The following is a 20,387-nucleotide window of genomic DNA, read 5'->3' on the forward strand; positions in this document are numbered from 1 at the left end:
GACCCAGAGGAGTCGGGTGGAGAGGGAGATGGGAGGGGGGATCGGGATGGGGAATAAGTGTAAATCTATGGCTGATTCATGTCAATGTATGACAAAACCCACTGAAATGTTGTGAAGCAATTAGCCTCCAACTAATAAAAAAATTAAAAATAAATAAATAAATAAATAATAATAGGATGGTAAAAAAAAAAAAAAGAAGTTTCTTCCTTTATGCCTTGAATTTAATGAATGAGCATAAAGAGAGCTAACACCTTAACAGAAAACAGCCACAACTTTGATTTGTAGCAATAATCAAAGGAATTACTATTTTATATCTAATCAATAACCTTCTCAGCTCAAGCAAGATATCCCATTATCCAAGCTTGCTAGTAGATGAAGGTGAGGTTCCAACTGTCCCTTGAAGAGACGCCTGCATAACCGTCTGGTTCATATGGAAGCCAAGGTTAACACTGGCCTCGGACATACAGTTGCACCTTCACTTGCTCTGATCACCCAAGGATGGTGAAGAAAGAAAGGTGCAGATGGTCACAAAGGTGCAGAAGAGATACAAAGGACTGTCAGTGGATCCCCAGGCTCCCTGGAGAGAAGCGATGATAAAAGATGCCATCAGATAGACAGGTAGAGAAGAGGGTAAAAGATCAGTCACTTCAACTCATAGAATCCTGAGTAGTGCTGAAGGATCTGAGAACCAAAGTCAAGGGGAAGGGTCGACATAGCAGTAAAAGGGAGGCTCTTCTTCAGGTGACCATACAAATTCAGCTGATCGCGCACAGGGCTTAGACAGAACCGCTAAGCAAAGAGCTATCATTGCCTGTTAGAGGATACTAGAGCCCAAGTAACCTAAGCTGGCCCACTATTCTTTTGACTCCAGACACTGGAGAGCAAGAGTCAGAGAAAAGGACACAGAAATATTCTTTATTTGATTAAGCATCCCATCTGACCCATGTCAGCATTATCTCAGATAGCAAAGGTGGCTCTGAACTCACAAGTCTCAAGAGATGCCGGAGTTTAAGGTGGTATTGCAAGGTGAAATCTAAAGACAGCCCAGTGCCAAGGAAGCACATTAAGTCACCTTTGGGGTGAATGGCTTGAGGGCCAAGACTGTGCGTTAAGGATTGAGGGGCTGTCAGAAGGGCAAGCGCCCCGGAAAGCAGAGGCCTCTCTCTGTCAGGGGCCCCCACCGGCCCCTACTCTTCACCTGCAGGGGACAGAGAGCCTCCGAAGGCCGGTGTAAATATCTGCATTTTCACAAAACGAATCACACACGCGCATCCCACGCCCGTTTCTTACCCAACCACAAATTCCAGCACAAACTGAAACCTTTAGGGAATTCATTTTTTTAATGTTTTCCCATGATACTTCATTTACGTCAGGGCCCACAACCTTCCTCTGTGGGGCAGATGAAGCGTCTTTTAGGCTTTTGGGTTCATGCAGGCTTTTTTGCAAATATTCAGCTCTGCCATCAAAGTGTCAAAACAGTCAGATCGAATGTCAAAGAGCAGCTGAGGCTGCGTTAAATAAGACTCCCTTTACAGAAACAGGCCACAGATGGGACCCGGCCGACAGGACGTCATCTGCTGACCTCAGGTCCACATTGTTTCTCATCAGCTCTGCCCTTAATCCCTGAAATTCAGTATATTACTCCGGAGACACCCATCCTCAAATCAGCTTATTGCTCTAACATGAGCTATCTTACCTGAGTTTTCTGTCAAGCCACAGAATGCAAAATATTTCCATAATTATTTGAGGAAGACATTAAGGGAGTATCAGCTTTACAACTACATTGTCCTTTTAAATGACCATTCCCAGACAATAGGAGGAAAGAGAGCTGAGCAAAGAACATTGACAATGGCCAACATCTGCTAGTCCCACCAACAGCAAATATTTACTAACACCATTGGTGAGAACTTACAGTTAGGGCTCCAAAGTTTCTTCACACTGAAATATATGGTTCTACTGCTTCAACAAATAAGCAATGGCTCTAGAATTCCTTTTGACAGCTCCAGATTAAAGACAAGCCTTCATCTGATGGAACTTCACAAAGACACCATGATAATGCCTCCTGATGTTCTGAACTTTGGATACAATTCTTATTTTTCATCTGCATCGTCCTGCAGTAGCTCAACAAATTTAGATTTGGTCAGGTGAATCTCAGCCCTATACAGAAGCATCTTCTGATGGTTCAACTTTGGGATACATTTCCCAAACACATGGGCATCCCTTCAAAGTGCGACAGAACACGTGTGATTTACAATGAGAGCGCCATCCAGCTGAGGCCTCTGAAGGCTGGGAGGAGATACAGGGCCAGAAAGTCTTAGCTCAATGTTTTTAAAACCACCTAATTGTTAAGACTCTCTTATTTTCACACATGAAAAAAATTTAATAGATATATTTCTTTTTTAATTAATTTTTATTGAAGTATAATTGCTTTCCAGGCTTTCCAGGTAGCTTAGTGGTAAAGAATGTGCCTGCAATGCAGGAGATGCAGGAGACATTCAATCGCTGGGTGGGGAAGATCCCCTGGAGAAAGAAAAGGCAACCCACTCCAGCGTTCTTGCCCAGAAAATCCCATAACAGAGGAGCCTGGTGGGCTACAGTCTATGAGGTCACTAAGAGTTGGAGGTGACTTAGTGGCTGACACATGCACACAGTTGCTTTACAATGTCATGTTCGCTTCTGCTGCACAGAAAAGGGAACCAGTCATATGTATACACGTGTGCTATGTCGTTTCAGCAGTGTCCGGCTCTTTGTGACCCCTGGACTGTGGCCCGCCAGGCTCCTCCGTCCGTGGGATTCTCCAGGCCAGAATACTGGAGTGGGTTGCCATGCCCTCCTCCAGGGCATCTTCTCCACCCAGGGATCGAATCCGCAGCTCCTGCGAATTGCAGGCAGATTCTTTACCACTGAGCCACGGGAAGCCCCATATGTATACATATACCCCCTCTTTTTTGAATTCCTTTATTTCTTAAGAGTTCTTCTAGTTACCTGGAGAACATTCTATTTTAAACATTTGAAAAAAGGATGGCATGTTAAAAACCTGGTGGGTTTTATGGCCATCACTTTAAATAAGTCTATTCAAAAACCATTCACGAGATTATTTTCTTTGAGCAGGGAGTGTTTATTGCTTCAATCTCCCTACCTACCCTCAATATCGATGATTCATCGCACGAATTAAGCCTCAAACTGAAGTTTCAAAGAATTCCTAAAGGCATCAGTACTAAAACTAAGCGCCCCAGGGAGGCAGCTGTCAGTCTGTTCATTACTTCTGCTTTTTCTTACTTCCAGCTGCAGTAACTCAATGAGCGTTGATTTTCCATTTAGGCAAGGTAAGAAAAAAAGAAAAACGTACAAACCCCTAAACTAGATATTGAACGGTGCTGCAACCAAAGGCTATCAATCATTAATTCATCTTTCCAAACCAAACAATAAATCCAAAAGATTTTTCCTCGTGCTTTCCGATATTTTTAAGTCACTTTGAGGTAAAACGTATCAATGATAAAATGCACATGTTTTAAGAGTACAGTTCAATGAGTTCTGACCAGTGAGAGGGTGTGAAACCACTGTGCCAATCAAGCTATTTCCACCACCCAACAGCCTGTGCGCCTCACCCAGTCCGCCCTTCCTACCCCCACCCCGACCCCCAGCCCCTAAAGTCACTGCTCTGCTTTCTATCTTTGAATTTGTTTGTGTATTTAAAACCCTACCTGTGGATTTTTATTTAGGGGAAAGTAGCAATATTCTGAGGGTATTTCAGATTGTCCCAGGACCATGATTTCTGAAAATAAGGTGTTTATTCAACTTCACAGAGAAAACCCTAGAGTGACAAGCACTACTATAAATGCATGCATTCAAACATTATTGAGTAAGAGGCACTGCTCTCGGTTTGAGGGGTGAAAAGAGAAAAACACGGGGCCAATCCTTGCAAAGAAGCCACCTACACACCTACACACCTCCTAGCTACAGGACCGCGTGACCTGGGCTTAAGGCGGGCCGGATAGAGGATCAGGTAGACACGGAGAAGGAGCCCCTCTCCCTCTGGGGAGGTCAGGAGAGGTGTCTGCAGGAAAAGACAGCATCTTGACTCCAGGCTGAGGACTCAGCTTAGGCAAGAGGCAGAGTTCCACGTGGGGCAGATGGGGGTGGTGAGGAACGGGGCCAGCGCCTGGGTGCCCCTGTAAGAGGGGACGGGGACAGCGCCCAGCCCACCGTCCAGACTGATCTCCGCCAGCACCCGGGAAGCTCTCGGTGCCGGCACCCACCCCGGCTCCGAGCTCAGCGGAGAAGCGGATGACGAAACTGGGGGTTAAGACACGACCTCGGCTAAAGCAAGCCAGGAGGAAACAGCTGGGCCCCGAGCGAGGCCACTTCCCCTCCCGCCCGCTCTGGTCCTAACGACCGCGCACCTGTCCGCTCGGGGAGACGCGAGGTCGCCAGGCGGCCAGGCGCAGCGAGCGGCGACGCAGGCCCCACGGAGGCGGGGCTGAGACGGGGAGCGGACGGGGCGAACCGAGCCAGATGGGGCAGGGGCTGCGGGCCACGCGGCCAGTCCTCAGAGGGGGCGCTGACGGAGGCCAGGGCCCCGGGAGCTCTTTAGGAAGAGGTGGAATCCCAAGGAGTGGGACAGGGGCCCCTCCTTCCTCCTACACAGAGCCTGGATTTCATCTGGGAGGTGACGGGGCTTGGGAAGACTTCATAGGAGAGTTGTTATCCAGTCGCTCAGTCGTGTCCGACTCTTTGTGACCCCATGGACTGCAGCACGCCAGGCCTCCCTGTCCATCACCAACTCCCGGAGCTTACTCAAACTCACGTCCATTGAGTTGGTGATGCCATCCGACCATCTCATCCTCTGTCATCCCCTTCTCCTCCTGCCTGCAATCTTTCCCAGCATCAGGGTCTTTTCCAATGAGTCGGTTCTTCCCATCAGGTGGCCACAGTATTGGAGCTTCAGGGAGAGAGGTTTCCCAACCATAACTGCATTATCATTATTATGCTGAACTATTTGAAAGAATATAGCATGAAGTACATTCATAATACTGAGTACATTCATAGAGGTGATTCATCTCCATGATCTATTTCCAGAACTTGTCCATTATCCCAAACAGAAACCCTACAGCCATTAAACAGGAACTCCCTACCTTCCCCTTCCCCACGCGCCTGGTAGCCTCTCTTCTGCATTTTGTTCCAAGGACCAGCTATCTAGGTAGGACCTCATGTAAGGGGAATCCCATAATACTTGTCTTTTGGGTCTGGTCTATTTCACTAAGCATGTGTTCAAGGTCCCTCCATGCTAAATGAAAGCAAGTTTCAGAATGTGTCCTTTTTTATGGCTGAGTAAGATTCCACTGTGTATTATTTTTTAAAGCTTCCCCAGGAGTGGGGATGAGTTGGCAGGAGTTCAGCTGAAAGAGAAGGATGGGCAAGGCTGGAGTGAAAACTGTGAGGATGGAAGAAAAGGGAAGCGCGAATGGAGAGGGCTTGGAGACAGGATAGTAGTACAGTGCGAGAGGAGAGCAAGGGAGAGAGGGGAGGGAGGACGAGCAAAGACGCCCAGTTTCTGGTTCAGACCAGTGAATGGAGGTGGCAACTTTGAGGAGCGTGGCTCTGCTGAGATGCAATGGGCCGGGTGGGGTTGGGGGGGTGGGGGGTGGGTCTGGAGGTCACAGAGATGGCCAGTACTCTCTACATTTTGAAACTGTCTAAGCACTGGAGTCCTGACTTCCATGGGACGCTTAGACAACTATTGGGAAACTAGCTTTAACACATACTGTTATTTATATGAAGTTATATTTCACCAAGTCAATTATTAGACAACAAAGAAATAGGTATTTTCATTAATAGGCCCTCTAGAAAAAAATGGAGGCAAGGGAGGAGCACAGTGAATCACAAATGTTTAAGTTTATAGAGATGAAACCTTAACAGTATTCCCATTCTTTTCACCTTTGAGAAGCTACAGTCAAATACCCGTAAGGGGGTGTGGGGGCCAAAATGATCACTAGGTCATCACATTGTCAAATAAGGACTGTCTCTGGGCCCACAGCCATTCCTTGCCTTGTAAATTCCCTTCTCACTCAACACCAGGCTGTGATTATAAAACCGACGCAGGCAAATGCTGGATTCAGCTCCTCTCCCTTTCTTATTTATTTATCAGAGCTCCTTGCTCCTCTGTAAGCAGACAGGTCTTTAGATGGTACAACCTTAGATGGTGGGCACTTCTTTATAAATGACACAGCATTAAAGGGCACACCGACTCTCCCATATTCTCGTTTTATCTCAACTAAAACAATTCAACTTTCCAAGGAGGGGCAAACCGAAATGTGAGGTAATGAATGAGCCAAACCTTTATATACAAGACCGTGAACAAAGCATTTAAGCTTGCTGGGAGGAAAAAAATTTGGCAATTTAGGACACGGTGTTTACCCCCTACTTTCACCAAGTACCTTCAAAGCAAAAAACACTGTAAAAATACAATCTCTGTGTCAGATAAAAGCAATAACTCATTTTATTTTAAAACTTGACATGTAAATGACTTCTGTAATTAACTAAAATCCTTGTCAAATATTAAAGCTTAGCGGTCTCGTCATCAAAGAAGGAACAAATTACTTCCAAAACCTTTTTGAAAATTATGTAACCTTTTTAGAATATAAATACATATTCTAAATATACCATGTATGTGTGGCAATATATATGTGTCATGATCTGTTAGGATATTTATATATATATAGGTCACATAAGATCCAATCCATTTTGTGGAAACTAACAGAGACAGACAATTCTTAAGTCAAACTGGTTTTGTTACAGAATTATTGCAATTTTTCTCCATCCCATCAAATACATTCAATTCTAGGGGAAGTAAAATATTTAAGCCAGATTTTTAAACAACTGATAGTCACAACATCTGAGTTAATCAATAATGGCCAACACTTAAAAACAATGTCTACCAATGCCTTTTGCAATATCCTTTTCATATTTTTTTTTGTTTGGAATAAAGTCATCTTAGAGTATTTTGGATTTGAGTAAGTAGGGAAGTTGGTATTGTTAGTCACAATATGTGGATTTTTTTTTGTGTTAAGTACATATGTAAAGACATAATACTTAACTAAAACTACTTAAAACATAAAAGTATGTATCTTTATAGTACAGAATACTTCTTTTTCAAAGCTAGCCTCCCTATTGGCTCAGATGGTAAAAAATCTGCCTGCAATGCAGGAGACCTGGGTTTGATCCCTGGGTCGGGAAGATTCCTAGAGAAGAGCATGGCAACTTCCTCCAGTGTTCTTCCCTGGAGAATCCCATGGACAGAGGAGGCTGGTGGGCTACATCCATGGGGTCACAAAGAGTTGGACATGGTTGAGTGACTAACACTTTCACTTTTCACACATGTATAGACATATTACCTAGCCAAAACTATTTAAAACATAAAACTATGTACCTTTATACGACAGAATACTTATTTTCCAAAGCTAGCAGCTCAGTTAAATAAAGCAATTGATAAGTCTTATTTGGTGAAAACCACTAGCCCAATTCACTAAGGCAAATATTACATTAACCAAATAGTCATGGACTGATAATACTCTGTTACCTCAAGTCTATTTAGTATACCAATAACTTACTGAGCTCTAGTTTCATTTAAGAAAAAAATTCTCTATAACTTATCTTTCTTATAAGATTCATAAAATGTACCTAAAAACAGGAAGCTAATATTTTTAACATTACCCAAACTCTATCTTTGAGTTTCAAACAGTCTGATTTAATAAGCATTCATTTAGTAAGTAGAAAGCAAATTAAAATAGAGTCTCTCAGGCCAGAAAATAAAACTGATAGGATTTTAGAAGCTAACTCTCGATGGAGCCGACCTATGTTAGGTCCTGCCTGGTTTTCAAGCATGTTTTCATCCACCAAGTGGTAATTTTCTATGCTTCACATTGCTGAGTTTTTGTCAGTCTGATCTTGTTTTACAAATACCTTTAATAACACAGTAAATCTATATCTGCTTAATTCAAGCTATTCTTTCAAAGCAGAAGAAATGGTTAAGCATATTTCAAATCTTCATACCAGTTATACAATGGCAGCCAGCTTCCTTCTCCTCCTGGTTCTATGCTTCTTCTACTAAACTCAATGACTTTTACCAACAGAGAAAATAGCTGTTTCCTTGCTTTATGCATATTATGACATTTTTCATAGAGACATAATAATAATAGGAATAAAACAACAAATACAGATTTAAATGAAAGCGGACATCTCACTAGCCATTAGCTGATGTAGGTCATGGGAATCAGATTACATTGGTTTATTGAGACAGCCAGTCTATTTCAGAAAATAATTCTCTAATGCTCTCAAAACACTGAGTAAGTTAAAAAAAGGTCAGATGTAACCTATGTTAAAAGGAGGGAAGAGGGAGCAAAGCCTTAAGGAAATTCAAATGTAAGGTGATTCACAGGGACCCACCGCTATAGCTGCAGACTCAATCCAACTCCCACCAGAACTCCTGTCCGTCACCTGGTCGCTTGAACTGTTGCAACTGCTCGTTTTCCAGGCTAGTGGAGTATCTGAGACTACAGAACCAGACTCACACACAACACGATTTCCTGAGGAAGCCATCCACAGCTGACACCACTGAACACAAGCGCTGTCTGTGAGTCTAGCCCGTTTGTTTTTCTTTAGCTGATGGGCTCTCAGGGCCAAAAGGACTATGCATTTTTTAAATGCCATCTATCCCCGAAGCTGGATTATAATAAGCAGATAAAGAGACAGGAACATTGTGAAAACAATTCGAAGAGATTTTTCTTTCTGCCCATCAATCCAGAATGGGGCAATACATCATCCAGGTGACCCTTTCCAATCATGGCTACTTTCAAAATCTGATTGCCATCTGCATTACAAAAAAAAAAAAATCTACTTTATCCACAAGATAAAGTATCAAGTACACTGGGAACACCAACTCCTTTTATCTTGAGTGTGGTTAGCAAAACGCTCGTGCAAAACTGCTGGGTTCCACAAATCAGCAAGTCATCATTCGTGTGATCAGCCATCCAATGATTTATTTAACACCCACTATGCACCAGGCACTGGGGCAGATGATGCGGCCTGTGGGTACGTATCCAATCTTCTTTCTGTCGTGCCTGGCTTGAAGCCCACACTCTAGCCACTCGGAGGCACTTGCGTTTCCCTAAAAGCTAACTCCTCTCTCACTGCTGAGCTTTTGGACACACATCATTATGCTGGCTTGGGGTGCTGTCCTCCCCCTTTCAGTAGGGCAACACTCAGCCCAAACGCCCACCACCAGCTCCAAGAAGCCTCCCCTCGTCTTTCCACCTGGGTTAGATGCTCCTGCTGCATTCTCTAAGGAGCCCTTTTTATAATGATCATATTTCATTTACTTGTGTCTGCCCCCCTGGAAAGGGAGCTCCTCAAGGGCAAGACTCTACACACACCCCATATTTGGCCCGCTGAGGGGTTCAACGGCCTCTCCTGTACCTGCCTCTCCTCCAACCGGAATGAACACCCTAAGGACAGGACCTGATCTTGTATCCTTTCCTTAGTATCTAGGCAATGGCTGGCATTCAGTGGGTGCTCAATAAATGCTTGTAGAATGAATGAAACCTAATTGAAATCAGGTCATTTTTGAAAAATTAAAGCTACATCATCACCAGTATGTGTAGGCAGTTCAGAAATCATGACCATGACTGGATTCACAGATTAACAAGATGCTTGCATTTCCTCTTCCCAGAATGGTGAGAATGGTGAGCTCATTGAAGAAGAGAGTTACTATGTTGGTAACTAAACTTAGATGTTAAACTTGTACTTCAACAAAATAATTTAAATCTATGCCTCATAATGTCCACTGGAGGCTGAACAAATGAATTTCTGGGTTATGTGGTTCTGAGGTAAATATCTGCAAAAGCTCCCTGGGTGATTTTGTCAACGAAGGGCTGAGAGCCACTGAAAATTCCTTACTCTAACTGAAAAAGGGCTCTGATAATCCACCCCCAAACAGGCACTCTTTAACATTGCTCTTGAGACAACAAATCAGTAGGAGGGGAGTGTGTCATTATCTATAAAGCTATTTATGACTTTACCTTCAACCCAGTATTTTCACTTTTAAATATTCACTCTGAAAATACACCTCGAAAATACAAAATAACATGTCCAACTGGTAATTCATTCATTTCATCATTACCTGCAACACCAATATGCTGGGGGGAAGTCATCTAAATTCCCATTCATGGAAACTAATTGGTGTCTGTTCCCCAGTGAGTACCACGTGGCCATACAGAAGGGGAAAGACGCTATGAACTGCTTTGGATGAAGTGAAAAGAAAGCAAGGTGAAAGATTAAGAAGGAGAGTAAAAATATATTTTTTATTGCTTATTTACTTGCTTATTTCTACACAAATAAACAAAAGAATAAATTCATTAACGTAAATGGTCATCAGCAGGCGGACATGAAGTGGAGAGGAAGCATGCGGGGCTGCAGCCTCTCAGTGTATCTTTTGAACAGGTGTGACTCTGAGGTCATGTAAACATTTTACACATCCCTCAAAATAATTAAATCAAAGAAGATGGGGGGTAAAAGCCGACCCCAAAATTAAATATAAACAGAAACAAGGGAACTGGTTTCAGATGGACAGCACAGCTAATAACCATTGAACATAAACACTTGGCACACTCTCAGTGGGGTACATTCTTTACTAGTAATAATAGTAATGATGATGATGATACCTGCCAAGCAATTCTGAACTTTACTTAATTGGTTTGTTGTTGGTATTGGTGCCAGTGTAGCAGTAATTCTGAAACTATTGCGTACATACTACATGCTAAAGCAATAAGCAATTATATTGATGTTGTTAGGAAAGAAGGTTTTCACATGTGGGAAAAGGGGATATAAAAAACTACTGAAACCAGGGCAGGTAAAAAGGAATCAGTCGTGCAGAATATAAAGTGGAACCACAGGCATACAATCACAAGTTAAAATAGTATATATGTATTTCTAAGTTTTGTCCACTGTAAAAGTCTAGAAGCAACGAAAGTCCAGTAACAATGAGCATGCTTCAATCCTAGATCTTGGTTTCTAAATACTATTTCTCACTAAAAAGAACCTGAAATCCTCGGGAAATGGCTGATTTCAGGCCCAGGGCAGAGAAAATACAAAGTGAGAGCCGGGATCATCCCACGGTGCCATCAAGTAAGAGTGATGGGGTGTGTCAGAAGCCACAAGGGTTAGCCTGAAGTGCTTAAACTGCCGCAAACATGGCAACATGTGAACATGGGAAAGAACGACCATCGGAATGTTGGCGTCTCCCTGAAACTGAAGCTCTAAACCCAAGGTGATGGTGCTTGAAGGTGGGGCCGCTGGCGGTAATTAGGTTTAAATGAGGTTGCCAGGGTGGAGCCCTCAAGAAGGGAAGAAGAGGAAGATGCTAGAGCGTTCTCTCCACCAAGTGAGGACAGTGAGAAAGCAGACGTCAGCGAACCAGGAAGAGAGCGCTCGCCAGGAACTGAACCTGCCCAGCCCTTGACCTTGACTTTCCCTGCCTCCATACTGTGAGAAATAAGTATTTGCTGTTCACGCCACCCAGTCTATGGTATTCTGTTTACAGCAATCCAAGATGACTAAGACAAAGTAACATTTTATAAGACACTGAATTATAAAAATGATCTGTGACTCCACAGTGATAATCAAACGGGAAAAAAAAATACAGAAAGAGAAGGGGAAAGAAAGAGAGGAGCTAGGGAGGAAGACTCTTGTTTTATAACTGACAAGTGCTAGCTTATAGGTTAAAAAAACCATTGATTAAACCTAAAGAACACCATTTTCCCATCTCCAACACAGTGACTGATTTAGGCAAAGTCCATCAACAGATACTAAAAATCACTGGGTGAAAGGTTGTTGAAAGACAGGATATTTACTTGGCTCAAAGAATCAGCACATGGATTGCTTATTTAATGGTAAAAAGTCATCCTCACAATGCACAGATTGGGCAGACAGCACCTTTAACCAAAGATCTAATTCAGCACACGTGTCACGGTCCTTCAGTGGTGACGCAGTGGAATATCATTAATATCAAATTGTCACCAACTCCCGGAGTTTACTCAAACTCATGTCCATTGAGTCGGTGATGCCATCCAACCATCTAATCCTCTGTCGCCCCCTTCTCCTCCTGCCTTCAATCTTTCCCAGCATCAGGGTCTTGATGGACAGGGAGGCCTGGCATGCTGCAGTCCAAGGGATCAGTCACAAAGAGTCAGACACGACTGAGCGACTGAACTGAACTGAACCAAAATGTCATCTTGAATTTCACCATGAGGGTGCAAGACATGTAGGGCTGGTATGGGCTCCTCAGAACTTTCAATGCCGTGGAAAGGCAAAAAAAAGGGGGGGGGGGCAAGGAGACCGTTGTGTAACCGATTACAAGAGACTAAGAAGATGTGGTAATTAAATACGATGTCTGCACCTTGATGTGATCCAGGATTGAGACAGTGGGGAATGCTATGGTGATAAAGGATATTGTTGAATATAGACTGTATATTTAATGACACTACCAAATTAATGGAGAATTTCTTGAGTGTGGTTGATTGTGATTTTGCAGGAGAATGTCCTTGTTCTCAGGAGATACATGCTGGGTTGAAGTGTCATAATGCTGCAAACGCCGTGAAACATTAAACTCATCCCATTCCACCTGTTTAGTTAGTCGTTTTATTTCTAAGATTATAGGCGAGAGAAAGCCTCAATAGAGCTCAGCAAGTCTCTCACACTCATAGAAAAGCTGCTAATCGCCCTTCAGAAATTAGCACGGTGACCCACAAAAATAAACCTCCTTGACTGAACTCTGTCATCCCCCGCCCCACCCGCCAAGACCTTAGACCGCGGCTGTGTGTGGAGAGCCTTCAAAGAGGGGATTCGGGGAAAACGAGGCTACGAGGGTGGCCCTAATCCAACGTGACGATGTCCTTATAAGATGGGGGAACTGGCAACGGGCAGGTGTTTTGAATACCACGTGAAAACACAGGGGAAAGATGGTCATTCAAGCCAAGGAGAGAATCCTCCGAAGCAACCCCCCTCCGTGGACACCTGGACTTGGACTTCTGGCCTCCCAAACTGTGAGAAAATAAATTTCGGTTGTTCAGGCCACCCAAACCTGCACTTCTTACTGCGGCAGCTGAAGCAAACTCACACACCGAACTTGGGGCTTGTCTTGATTAAACTTCTCTTTTGCCAGGCAAAGGGTCTAGAGCAGCTCCTAGCTCACAGCGCCCAAATGCACTCTTTTCCCCAAGACTCCTCAGGGCTGGCCCGCAAGGTCCTTCATCCAGCCCCATTAATCACATCTCCCACAGCCCCCAGGCTCCGGAACGCCCTCCAACTCCTGGTTGGCGCCTCTGTGCCTCTCTCTGAAGAAACACACACGCTGCTCCTCCTGCCTTGAAGGTTTCTCTTCACAAGCCGTTACAAAATCGGAGGCTTCTCCTCCTCAGTCCCTCAGCTCTTTGTCAGCCCCCTAGTAAGTTCCTTCCCATGAAGCATTAAAACTACATGTTCACTCACAATTCTTCTCCAAACTCTGGGGCCTCGAGAGCAGCAGGTGCATGTTCTTTATGTGTAAACCACAGCATTCAAGCACACGCTAGGCATCCATATCTTCAGCGAATTAAGGTAACATGAAATACAAACAACCCTAGACTGTCAATTTGAGCCTCTGGCTTTTTCCTTACTCGGCATGTTCAAGCGACCGAAGCGGCAATCACGAAAAGGACTCTAAAGATCAGCCCCCTAACCAAAGGCAGAGGAGTGATACTTAATTCCCCCCGTTGCAGCCTGTACTTGGAGACAGCCAGATTTTCATGAGCGTTAACAGAAATGAACCTCAGAGAACTGAGATTAAATGGAACGTACCTCAGTGTGAGTTTAAATCAACCTCTCTTTCCAGAATAAACTGCAGAATAATCCGTCTGAAGTGCCCGGCAAACCACTCCTCCTGTCCAACCTGGCCACAGAGTACCCACGCACAGCCAGAGAGCGCCCCCGACAGCTTTAACACCCACGGCAAGGACGAGTTGGCAGAGCCACCACCGATGAGGACGGCCCTGGAGGGGGCCGTGAGGGACACATGTAGACCGATGCCCAGATTCTGCTCAAAGCCCCACCCGAGGCCTCTGCTTCCACTCCACACCCAGACCCGTCAGAGCCTTAACCCACCCTTTGCTCGTGACTCAGCGCCTCGCCTCCCAACAACTCCCTCCTGGAGGACACGTGCAGTGTTAGAGCCTTTCATAGGTCGATGCTCCTTTATCCTCCACTGACAAGTTTTCCCATTTACTCCATTGTTCTTGTCCCCACTGGAATATGCTTTTCTGATAAAGACAACACAAGCTGCCAATTCATCCCCAACCTCTTCACCCATCTGCAATCCAAGCTGACCTTTGTCATCTTACACAACTTCAATAAACAATGATTATCCACCTTGTTGCAGAATACCAAATAACTTCCCCCTCCCCTAAATCACTTGAAAGTTTCAGACCGGAGGTCCCATTACCCTCGTGTACTCATCAACGCATTTCCTAATTCACTGCAGTAGGACCATTAACATCAGGAAATTAACACTGATACACTGCCACAGACCACACCCACATTTAATCAGATGCCCTAATAATACAAAAGGACAGGACCCAGAGTCACAGGCCGTATTTACTTGTCATGTTTCTTTATTCTTCTTCCATCTGGAAGAGTTCTTCAGTCTTCCCTTTCCCTTATAACCTTGACAATCTGAAGATTACCATCAATTATATTTTGCAGCACAGAACAAACAGAAGTCGTGTCCGATTCTTTGCGACCCCAAGGACTGTAGCCCACCAGGCCCCTCTGTCCATGGGATTTCCCAGGCAAGAACACTGGAGTGGGTTGCCATGTCCTTCTCCAGGGAATCTTCCTGACCTAGGGATCGAACCTGTGTCTCTTAGGTCTCCTGCACTGGCAGGAGGGTTCTTTATCACTAGGGCCTACCTGGGAGTTTGTGTGATGTTTTCTCAGGAACAGATTCAGGTTATACATTTTTGGTGGAGAGAGGGGAGATATTACAGAAGCAATACTATCATTTTCTCCTTCTATCTTAGCAAGTGACTGTATTATAGTTACTTGATCACTTGTGTCTCCCAGGTTTCTCCAAAGTAAAGTTTGAAGGAGTCTTTTGGGCCTAGAAAAGAGAACAACAGTCTCAAAGGCCCCTTGCTGAATCATCTAACTTCGGAGAAAACAAAGCATAACTTTAGTTCCATCCTGATGCTCCAGGCCAGCTGCATCTATCTGGGACTTATCACCCCCTGTCCGGAAACCTACCACCCCCTACACCCGCCCAGAAGACTTATCACCCCCTGCCCAACTACAAGTGTCATCTCAACAAAAGAATACTCAAAATATCCCGCCTGATTGACGTTTCCCTTATCGCTTCCACAAACCTCCCTATAAGTATGAAGCCTCCCTGATCCCTTTCGGCGCTCAGCCTGGTCATTAGGCCGACTGTCGCCCCTCCTTGCCTGAATAAAGGTAACCTACTTCTGTTGAGGTCGTCTTTCCTTTTCTGCCTCGCCGGAACCATGCCTTACATTTTTGGTGCCGAAACCCGGGAGGGGGCGAGGCACTCGTCTCACTCTCTCTCACTCTTCCCTCCCTCTCACTGTTTTCCCCTTTTCCCCGGAGTCTGGGAGCGCAAACATCCTCCGAGCTCACTTCTCTGCCAGGGCTCTTAAGTTCCCCTCGGGGACGCCTAGTGCCTTCGTGAGCGGTGCAAGTCTTGTGCTAAGACTTTATTGATGATTTGCGTACCCCCAGGCCTCGGCTTTACCCCCTTTTCTCTCTCTCTCTGACGACCTCCAGAATAGGGACCTCTTGCCATTCGACCGCTCTACATGCAACACTCCACTCCAGCCGGCCCCTAGATTAAGGTAAGATCCGATCCGGACGGAGTTCTAGAGGCGCCCTAGAATTCAGTCCTCTCCGGGTCCCAGGGACCCCCGGCCCAGGGCCACTCTGTGGGCGACGGTGGGGGACGCTCCACCTCGACACAGAGCTCTCTTCTCATAACTCCTATTGCGACTGCGGGTGACGACTCGAGTTCCCAATAGGAGCCTCTGCTTGCCTTTCAATTATGGGGTCTGGCCACTCTGTCCCAAAAGATTCCCCTCTGGCCTGTGTTCTCAAAAATCTCAAACCACTCTCACTCACTGAACTCAAAGCTAACCGCTTAAAGCAACTCTGTACACAGATTTGGCCTCAATATCGATTAGACAATCAAGACCGCTGGCCTGAGGTCGGCACATTTGACTTTAACATTCTCCAAAATCTCACTGACTTCCTTAAACGGAATGGCAAGTGGTCGGAGATCCCCTATGCCCAAGCCTTTTGGGCTCTTCGGAGCAGGCCCTCCCTATGCCAGGCCTACTCCACCCACGAAGTCCTTCTATGCACCTTGCCTCCCAAGCAAAAGAGCTCTTCTTCCTCAATTAACCGCAGACCGCAACTTTCTGCACCCCCAGAGTTCGACCCCGCGGACGAGCCCCCTCCCTACCCGCCACCCCGCCGCCCCTCTCCTTCCCCTTCATCCAACTCACCTACTGGCACTGAAACCTCTCCTGACTCCCCCTCCCCCCTTCCTTCCCCCCCTGCCACACGGTCACGTACCCAGCACATGTTTCCCCTAAGAGAGGTCGCAGGACCCCAGGGCCCCACCCGAGTCCATGTGCCATTTTCATTGTCAGATATGAGCCAGATAGAAGAAAAGTTAAGATCATTTTCTGAAAATCCTACCAGATACAGAAAAGAATTCCTGAGACTCTCCCAGGCCTATAACCTCACATGGAGTAACGTATATTATATCCTAAATGCCACTCTCACCCCAGATGAAAAAGACCGTATCTGGCAAGCAGCAAAAGCCCATGCTGATCATTTACATAACCAAGACCGGGACAGCCCAGTTGCTGATGAGGCTGTGCCTCAGTTAGATCCCCACTAGACTTACCAGCCCGGTGACCCAGGTATCAGGAGACTCAATCATATGATCACCTGCATTCTAGAAGGAATGCAGAAAAATACTCATATCCATGTCAATTATGATAGAGTCAGGGAAGTCACCCAAAGGGCAGACAAAAATCCAGCCTTATTCTTGGCACGCCTCACAGAGGCAGTCCAAAAGTATACCAACCTAGATATCACTACCCCTGCTGGGTTACTGTACCTTCATGTTCAGTTCATCAGCCAATCTGCCCCTGACATCAGACGCAAGCTTCGCCAACTAGAAAAGGGCCCTGAGACCCCCCAGAGAGACCTTCTAGAAGTAGCCTTCAAGGTGTTCAATAATAGAGAGGAGGAGGCTAAGAGAGAAAAAGAACGTGAGAGAAAAGCTAAATATGCCCTTTTGGCAGCAGCAATTAAAGAAAAAAAATCAGCCTGGCCCAAGTCATCCCAGAACGAGTCTTAAGACTCCCCCCGGACCCTGCTTCCGATGCAACCAGTCAGGACACTGGGCAAAGGCATGCCCAAACCCGCGGCCCCCGACAAAAGCATGCCCAACCTGTGGCCAATGGGGACACTGGAAGATGGACTGTCCCCGGGAGTGCCCTGGCACCCCTGGGGAGGTCCCCACCTCCCAGACCTGGAGAGTGGAATGTCCACAGGGACGCCCTGGCGCATCTGAGGAGATCCCCACTTCTCCCCGGAACCCCAGCCCAACTCTACAAGAATTGTTCCAATGATGGGGCCCGGGTTCCAGCCCCCCGGCCCATGTCTTAAACACGGGCTCGGAACTTAGGGTAGACGGGGTAGTGGCCGGAAAAAAGACCTCTTTTATAATAGACACTGGAGCCACTTTCTCTCTCTTAACTTCCTACTCTGGCCCAACTCAAGACTCAAAAATCACAATCAAGAGAGTCTCTAGAGTTCTCCTAAGGCCAAAAATCAGCCCTCCATTACTCTGTCAATTTAGAAAATCAACCCTTATACACTCATTCCTTATAATGCCTCAGTGCCCAATGACACTTCTAGAGAGAGATGTGTTATCCAAATTGGGGGTCTTTATTACCATATCCCCCTCGATACAGTCTCTATATTCTGCATGCAAATGGCACCTGGACAGTCCCTATCCCGCACCCCTGACCTTCCCTTAGATCTACCTGCCTTAGACCCCCAAGTCTGGGACACTGATCACCCCTCAATAGCCAAACATCATCCCCCAGTCCACATTACCCTAAAAGACCCCTCGACTATAATCACCCAACAACAGTATTCTCTCACCCCAGAGGCCCACAAGGGACTTAAGCCTATCATAGACTGTCTTCTTCAAGCCTCTATCCTAATTCCTACCCATTCACCACACAACACCCCTATTCTGGCAGTAAAAAAGGGACCAAACTCTTGGAGACTGGTCCAGGACCTGAGAAAAATCAATGAGGCTATTATGCCGACATTCCCAGTAGTCCCTAACCCTTACACCCTTCTGTCTACCATACCCCCGACTGCAACCCACTTCACAGTATTAGATCTCAAAGACGCTTTTTTCACTATCCCCCTCCACCCCCTCTCCCAACCTCTTTTCACCTTCACCTGGCAAGACCCCGAGACTCACGTTTCCCAACAGCTAACATGGACAGTTCTCCCCCAGGGGTTCAGAGACAGTCCTCACTTTTTTGGACAGGCTTTACAAAAGGACCTACAGACTCTCAACCTAGCCCCAAGTCATCTCCTCCAATACGTAGATGACCTCCTCCTTTGTAGCTCAACCCGAAAACTCTGCCTCCAACATACTGCCAAACTCCTTGAGGCCTTGGGATCCTGGGGTTATCGGGTATCCCAATCTAAGGCCCAAATAGTCCAAACAAAAGTCACCTACCTGGGACTTTCCATATCCCATCAACAAAGAACTATTCCCCCAGATAGAATCCAGGCCTTAATTAACTGTCCACTTCCAAAAACAAAAAGGGAACTCCTGTCTATCCTCGGCCTCCTAAATTTTTTCCGTATCTGGATCCCCAACTTCTCCCTCATTGCAAAGCCGCTCTATGAGACAACTAAAAGATGTCTAGATGAGCCCCTCTTTAATCGTTCCTCGCTGGCCAATCCTCTTCACCAACTCACCCAGAGCCTCCTCCGAGTGCCAACTCTCCACCTGCCAGATCACACCAGACCATTCTTTCTCTTTGCACATTCCAACCAAGGACAGGCCCTGGGGCTTCTGTGTCAGCGGGCTGGAGACAGCTGGGCTCCCACAGCCTATCTGTCAAAACAGCTGGACATGGTGACCAAGGGGTGGCCTCCCTGCATACAGGCCATGGCTGCTATCGCAGCCCTCGTACCCGAAGCAAATAAACTCTCTAGACATGCCCCTTTAGCAGTCTGTTCTCCACACACCTTCCGAGACTTGCTGTCACATCGGGCTTTCCTCTCCCTTCCCCCTTCCAGGGTACAGGTCCTACATGCCTTTCTCCTCGACCCTCAGCTCTCATTCTCCCCCTGCTCTCCCCTTAACCCTGCCAGCTTATTACCCACGTCCTCTACAACAGACTCCCTCTTACATAGCTGCAGCCTAACAGTAGATCTTACCCAAAACCCCTTCCAACATGTAACAGATCAGCCCATCCTAGACCCAGACACCCCACACTGGTTCATTGATGGCAGCTCTCAAAAATCCCCACCGTTTGCAGCAGGATATGCCATCATCCAGGGGGACCTTCGTCACAATCATAAAACCCAGACAATTGAAGCTTCACCGCTGCCACCTCACACCACCTCCCAACAGGCAGAACTGATAGCTCTCACCAGAGCTTTAACTCTGGCTAAAAATCTAAGGGTTAACATACACACAGACTCCAAATATGCCTATAACATACTTCACTCAAACATCCTAATATGGAGAAAAAGAGGTTTCCTAACCCAAAAGGGATCCCCTATTATTAATTCAGACCTGATTCACAAACTTCTAGAGGCAGCACTCTTACCAAACAAACCGCTGTCCTCCACTGTAGGGGACATCAAAAGGAAAGTCTCATATCAGCCTACAACAATGCTGCAGACCAGAAGGCAAAGGAGATAGCACTGTCCCATCCTTCCCTCCAGTCCCCTGTCATCTTAGCTCTGACTCCACCCGACCCTCCCACCACCAGAGAAATCCTCTCTTATCTACACTCACTTTTTCATCCCTCATCCAAGACACTCCAGCAGTTCCTCCATAACCACTTCCTCATATCCACTGCTGACCAACAATATTTAGATAACCTTACCCGCTCCTGTCAAACATGTCAACGTACTAACCCCAATTCCAACCTTAAACCGACATCCTTTCCAACCCATCAAATGCGAGGCAGCCTCCCAGCACAAGATTGGCAGATAGACTTTACTCATATGCC

At 46.0% G+C, this 20,387-nt stretch overlaps 1 protein-coding gene across 10 annotated transcripts in view; it reads right to left on the reverse strand.

Moving 5' to 3' along the window:
• The window catches only part of RNF152 (ring finger protein 152), an 86,492-nt gene that overhangs the window by 18,147 nt on the left and 47,958 nt on the right, over positions 1-20,387 (reverse strand). Inside the window, exon 1 of one of the 10 annotated variants that reach the window (XM_043443860.1) lies at positions 14,194-14,645. The exons of 8 other annotated variants lie outside the window; for them this stretch is intronic. The gene's annotated coding sequence lies outside the window, so the exon portion shown is untranslated. Of the gene's footprint in view, positions 1-13,890; positions 13,913-14,193; positions 14,646-20,387 lie in introns of those variants that run through there. One more of the 10 variants, XM_043443863.1, reaches the window with a different exon arrangement.

This window comes from Cervus canadensis, chromosome 23, assembly GCF_019320065.1.
Source record: "Cervus canadensis isolate Bull #8, Minnesota chromosome 23, ASM1932006v1, whole genome shotgun sequence".
Lineage (NCBI taxonomy): Eukaryota > Metazoa > Chordata > Mammalia > Artiodactyla > Cervidae > Cervus > Cervus canadensis.